We start from the raw sequence: 4,992 nt of genomic DNA, 5'->3' as shown, positions 1-4,992 counted from the left end.
GCTGGGAACAGGAGCTGCGCCGAGCGTTCCGCGCAGCAGCGTTCCGCCCGGCTCGCTGGGCTCCGGCGGGGAGCAGCGTGCCTGGCGCTCTGCCAACACCGCCCCAGTCCCAGCCACTTTCTGATAGATCTTCGCTTGCTGCCAGGAGCTGCAGGCACCTAAATCACGTCTTGGGATGGCCCTTGTGAAGCGCTTAATGGCTGCAGAAGACCAGATACCCGCAAGGGTTTCAGTTAGGGCCACAAAACACTTACCTCTAAGGATTTTGTGGAGGAAACAAAAATATCTGGGTTTATTCAGCTCACGTGTCTAGTCAGATGGTTCTCATTATTTCCATTATTGAATACTCCCTAAATTGGCTCTGCCTTAGGGACACCAATCCTGTCCCAGTGCAGGATGGCTCACCCATGCCAGTTTCCTAAGCATTAAGTATGTATTTCTTGATATTTAAGAAATAGATTTAATAGATTCCATAGATTTAAGTTCCAAAACAAGTCTTTTTTTTTACTTGTCAGCAGTAGAGATGAGGACAAACGAAACAGGTAGCAGCATCCAGAACTGTGCTGCCATGGCATCTGAAGACCAAGGTTACCCCTCCGCAGGACAGATGATCTTGTATTTCAGAGCGTGAATTGTTTTAAGAAATTTAAAAGTAATTTCCAGTTAATTCAAGTGCCTCTCACCTTTCTCTAAAGCTTGTGGTACTGAAAACATTAAATATAAAACACCAGGCCTCAGGTTTCAGCCCGTACAGTGCTTTTGGTGCGTGGCTGGTTCCAGAGCGGTGTTTCAGCACCCAGCTCCTGTTCATTGCCTCGCTCCTCACCATTTTCAGAGGGAGTTCAGGTGCCCAAGGAGCGTGGAGCCCCTCTCTCCATCCAGCAAGGCTGCCATGCTTTTTCCACGCTGTTGCTGAGAAAAATGGCTTCCTGCTGCGAGCACAAATACTAACGAGAACCCTGATCTAGCTGAAAAGGATCAGAGGAACTTCAGAAGTACCAGAAATGGAAGGAAAATATTAGGTTTGGCTCAAATCAGTCTGATACCAAACTGAAAACAAAAATCCAACGAACTGGGTACTGCTGCTGTTGGCTAGTTTCCTCAAACTCTGACTTTTGGCAACACTCACTTGTCCGTGTGCTTTTTGTCCTCCAAGTTGTTTTTTTTTTTTCCTATTGCATGCAATAGCAATTTCTAAGTGACTTTTTTACCTTTGATATACAAAAGCCCCATATTTCCCACACACAGATCTTTCAATCTAGGTAACTTCACTAACAAATTACTTTTACTCCTAAAAATCCACTCTTTTGCACCACAACCCTCTTTCCCTGTGAGCTGCTGCCTGGTAGTGTCACGTTGCCCTGGCCGAGGCAATGTACCAATACAGTTCCCAGTTTGATTGCTATTCAGTAACTAACTTTCCATAACTCCATTGCATGCCTGAACCATTAGTCATTTAAAAAATGGATAGAAGTCTTACAAAAATGTGCAAGAAACTTACCATTTTCAGCTCTGCATGTTGGTCTTTTGGGTTGCTGGTTTTGCACAGGATTTTAAGGGTAAGTATTTGCAGTTTGCTCATAAACAGGCAGAAAAGGCTGATGGTGCACCACAACTCCATAGCAACTGGTAGTTATCAAGAATGTTAAGCAAACTAAGAAAATTGATCTATTGTGCAGTCAAAGTGTAGAAAACAGAACCTGGAAGTACAATTCTTACACTGCAAAGAAACATTCCTCCAAAGACCTATCTCTGTGGGTGCCTTACTCTGCTGTAAATCAGACCATATCAATGCAATCCTTGAACACAGCTGAACACCTCTGATGTTTTCATTCCTGCTGGAATCAGTAGTCACGGTAATGTTTGTGTCATCAAATCTGCTCCAAATTATTTTAGTGGCCTTCAGCTGCCTTTTCACACAGCAATGCATCCTGCGCTGCTCAGCTGCACTGCTTACCTGCATGTTCTCCATTGTTTTAGAGTCACAGCAAGCAAATACCAAGTGATAAAATGGTAGCTGCAGCTAGTCTCCTCTCTCTCAGAATGATCCCTATAGCAAGAACATGAGCTTTTTTTTCCTTCAGACTTGCACTATTCCTCAACCCTGTGCTTCCAGATAGATTTGCAGTAAGGTCTTCAATCTCCACGCTTACTAGGAAGATGTCACAGTCCAGGAAGTTCTGTAGTTCCCAAGGTGGTGGGACTGTCTACACTTGTAATTAATTTGGTGCAACAGCAACGGACTAGCAGACTGAAATGTCTAGTGCTGAGGCTCCTCACCTCTGACTTGGGGAGTCTGTTTTGCATTAGGTTAGGGCCAAACATCCTTGTGAAACATGTGGTTCAACGCTGTCCCCCAAACCTTCACTTCATTGACTGCAACCTATGCTGGAAAGGCCAACACTGTCCTCTCACTTGCAGTTGACAGGAGTACCTCAGTACTCAAATCACTATCACCTGTGTAAGGCCTTACGTGCAGAAGCCATCTTACTTTTCCTCCATGTACAACCCCCATGTGGTACTGTGCTGCTTGACCCACCTCTCTAAACAGTCTGGACAGCATTCACTGCAAGGTTTTGATGGTCTCGTTTCTGCAGCTCTGGCTGCTATTCTGGGATGATACTTGTGAAGAACTGATGTTCATCCTCCTGCACAATGAGGATTTCCCTAAGAATTAGGAAAGGCAAAATGGCTTTCAGGGAGCAAATGGTTTGCCTGTGCTTGGCTGGAGATGGTAGGTCCAGGAGACAGGCTTGGACTGCTGGGATCCTGCAGGATGGAAAGGAACGCACGTTGCAAGGACACCCTTTCCTCTTCTGCATCAGACAAGTTACCATGGCATCCCTCTCCCAGCTTTTCAGTTCACAGAAGTTACCCATCCCTCCAGTGCCAAAACACTCTGCTCAAGAGCAGTTGTGCCCCTCCTGTCACACAGTGGGCCACCATATCCAAAGCCAATCACCCATACCCCAAGCCAGACCCCTTCAGTCTCAGAAGACGCTTCCATGTTCCTGCAAAGCACTTGCAAGCCAAGCTCTCTGCCCATGTGTCCCATTTCTGTCCTGCCTAAATCTTTTGAGGGGAAGCTTGAAGTTAAGCCCCTAACAAATTGTCCATTAGGACCTCCATGCCAGCACAGCGCTGGGGCAAAAAAGTACGGTTTGGCTTAGTAGACACGGGTGCAGGTAGCAGAAATAGCCATGTGGTGGCAATATGCTCATTGTAATGCTGCATTTCAGGGCTATAAAATCTCCCAGGCAACATTTCAAGTACTCTCACCATCTCCATCTTTTGTACAGGGTCCAAACAAGAGCAGACCAGGCCTGGTGGTCTGCCCGAGGAACGTGGTTCTGAACAAGCACCCTGAAATACTCAAGACCTGTTGTTTCAGCTGGCAAACGGCACTAGCAGGCAGTATGAGATTTAATGGCATATTAGTTGCAAGCTTCATTACATTAGGGGCTAGATATTTTTCACCGACTGAATCTTCCAACAGCGCTGCAGTCCTGCTAAAAAAGAAGTCAGCAAACAGGTCAAAATTCTTTATGACTAAACAGTAATCCCTTAAGTATTTCAGATCATTTGAGATGCACAGATAACTAACCATCACTATCTGGTTACCACAGACTCAGCAATTATTTCTACATTAAAGCAATAAAGTAATTTACAATCTGATATATTGTTTCTAAAACCATTTATAACTTAGCCTGCTCTTCCTTAACAATTGCCATATTTTGAAGAATAGCCCCAAATCATTTAAAAGGAATGTTTCAAGAAAATAACCACCTAGAAAAATCAGCCGTATCCGAAGCCTACAATTAATTAAAAGTGACAGGAAAAAATGTACATTTAACTTTCTGGTGTTTATAATGCTTTTTCCTTGGTTTGCGCTTTGAAAGTAGGAATGGTCAGTTTTATTTTGGGGAAAACACCATGGATCTGAGCTCAAATATGTAAGTCTGCATGTCCCAATGCACCCAAACACGTGCAGCTCAGCAGGGATTACAAGTGTACGGCACTTCCCAGAAAAACGGCCTGGTCTGGCAGAATATCTTGAGTATCACTGTTCACTGATATACATTATAGATAATACTCGTTTACCTTTCCACAGGCTGTACAGTGTCCTACTGCTTTCACATGGGCATTGCTTCTGAAGAGCCTTATTGCAAGCACTCTATTAAGTCCTACTCCAAAGAAGAAGAAAAAAAAAAAAAAAGGAGTTTTGCACAGTTTCAGCTGAGGAAAGTGGTATTAACCCTCAGCATGGTGGTTTAAGCCACCATATTCCACTTCATAGTGCCGAAAAGTTAGGACCACAAAAGAGACGTCTCAGCTTAGCAGAAGTCACTCGTTGATCTGCAGCAAATTGCTTACGGATTGCTTACAATTGCAATATCTGTCCATGTCCACTTTGTAGCACATTAACGTGCTACAGGTCACTGTCTTTTATGTGCAAGTAAAGCTAGAGTTTTTAGCAGACGTCTGAACAAGAACACCTCTTATTTTGTATCTACACAATTATTTGACTATTCAATTCATCTAAACAGGCAGAAGAAAACCCTTTTTATTTTAGTCAGTATCCAAGATGTCAGGTATAACTTTATACCTTTAGATATAAGATTTTAGACTGCTGTCTCTGTATTTTTTTAAGTATAAAATAGCTCCAAAGCTGTATGGCTTAGTCCTCTAACACATATGTGAAACTCAATGGGGAATTTCGTATTTTAGGGAAGGGGGAGTTGTCATTTTTGTTTGACATAACTGTTATTCAGGCATGTAATACAAAGAGATGGTGTCGTGGTTTAGTCCCAGCCGGCAACTAAGCACTGGGGCTAAACCACGACAGATGGCCACAGGTTAATTTTCCTTCTCCTGCATTGCTTGAATGACATTGAAAAAATGTGTCAAATACTGCAAACTAGCAGGAGGCAAAAAAAAAAAAGCTCTAGTCAGACTGTGGCTGCTGGATCAATACCTGTGTTGGGAGGTACG

Source organism: Ciconia boyciana, chromosome 1 (genome assembly GCF_034638445.1).
Source record: "Ciconia boyciana chromosome 1, ASM3463844v1, whole genome shotgun sequence".
NCBI lineage: Eukaryota > Metazoa > Chordata > Aves > Ciconiiformes > Ciconiidae > Ciconia > Ciconia boyciana.
Note: the sequence above shows the minus strand (reverse complement) of the source record.